Here is a 1,706-nt window from a genome sequence, read left to right as displayed (position 1 = left end):
ATTTTGAAGAACGCTAAGGGTCATTACATTACTAGAATTACAGTAATTGTTTTCAGAAATTATAGCCACGCCCATTCAATAAAAGGCGTGGCAAGACCAAATTTTTTGAAGTTAATAAAGGAATTACATTCGAAGATAGAAGAAAAATTTGACAGAGTGTAAAGAACATCATTACACATTGAAAATCCTCATATATGGCCGTAATAATTCAATGTGTGATCATTGATAGACCGGTTGTAACGTCAGACCATGAAGTACCGACATGCCGTTAAAGATAGGAATGGATCCAATTATTTGCATGGGCGCAATCTGCGCATGCGCAGTACTGACTAAATTGTACTTCAATTTATAATGTGCATAACTCAAACAAAAATGTAAAAAAAACAGTTCAAACATGAATAAATGCTTGTTTAGCCACACATTTGATTTCAGGTTACTCTGTTGAGTCTACAAGGAATAAGCAATATTAATAATAAATGTAAAAGTACATGTACTTTGCATTAATGTTTACAAAGAACTTTGTAGCCTATTTTCATCTCTAAAAATAATTTGACAGGAATGTCATTCTACAGATAACGAAAACAAATTTTATACAGCAATAATAGTTTTTACTGACCTGGAAATATACTGGTGTCACATTAAGTAGTGCCAAGGGAAATAAAGAGTTGATAATATATCTAGTCTTGGGGAAATGTCATCTGTTTAACAGAGATAAGAAGTTAAAAATAAACCTTTCATTGCAAATGCCATACACATGGAGCTAGATATTTCTGTGGCCAAAAGTTCTGCTAATTATGCAGATTTCAAAAACTGTGAAAATTTAATCCTTTAAAATCAGTACACATTGAAAGGCATGGTGATTTTGCTAAAATAAAATCTGCAAAATTCACAGAAATTTTGGGCTACAGTAATTTCTAGCTACAATTAAAGAAATTTCTAGGTACAATTCTAAACATTAGTAGCATAATAAAATAAATCATTTCATGAATAATTATTCTATTAAGTACCAACATCTCCAAATATAGCATCCAGAGTTTCGTGCACCACCATGAACAATACTGACAGCTTTTTGTGACATTCTAATTATCATAAAAATAGCATACATGTAAATTCAAAACAACAAAACTAACAGCTTTAATAGTCAGAAGTACTGTAAAAGTGGAATGTCATTGCTTGCATTATTTAATGCATGAATAAAAAATTTATGAATTTAAAAACTATACTGACTTAAAAACTAATTATAGACCACTGGAAGTGAGAATTGGAAATGAATTTTATTAATTTTATATGCGGTATCTGCCCACATGTCATAATTGGCTGCCATTGTCGTTGGCAAGTTTGTTAAGGAAGTCGGCAATGAATGCAAGAAGAAAATGCCTTACTTACCTGCTGTAGCTCTATCAAAAGCTAAAATGTGCTTGTTATAAGAAAAAAGATCTGTATGCTCAAAAAGATGTGGTTCAATTTGCCCCAGAGTTCTCAATACAGGTTTGTTTTCATGCCAGCCCGTTTGTTCTCCATTAAAAGTTGTCAACCAAAATGGCAGCTGAATTTATTTTATCCTAAACCACACCTTACAACCGTAAAAATTTCTAATAATCTTCCTATGTAATCAATTTTTACTGCTAGTGGTCTATAATTGTACACAGCTTACAGCTCAACCTTGTACCTACTTGAGCTCCTAGTCTCCTACTACACATGTAAGC

The 1,706-nt window shown here is 32.2% G+C and overlaps 1 long non-coding RNA gene across 1 annotated transcript; it reads right to left on the bottom strand.

Annotated features, from left to right (window-relative positions):
- Window positions 1-334: 334 nt before the first annotated feature.
- On the bottom strand, window positions 335-778 carry LOC109589986 (uncharacterized). The gene is made up of 3 exons (XR_002189039.1): window positions 617-778; window positions 495-566; window positions 335-447 (listed from the first exon to the last, which is right to left on the bottom strand). It is a non-coding gene; the product is annotated as an uncharacterized LOC109589986 (long non-coding RNA).
- Window positions 779-1,706: the final 928 nt, after the last annotated feature.

This window comes from Amphimedon queenslandica, unplaced genomic scaffold (assembly GCF_000090795.2).
Source record: "Amphimedon queenslandica unplaced genomic scaffold, v1.1 AMPQUscaffold_10648, whole genome shotgun sequence".
NCBI classification, from domain to species: domain Eukaryota; kingdom Metazoa; phylum Porifera; class Demospongiae; order Haplosclerida; family Niphatidae; genus Amphimedon; species Amphimedon queenslandica.
This window is presented reverse-complemented; position numbering and strand designations above follow the sequence as displayed.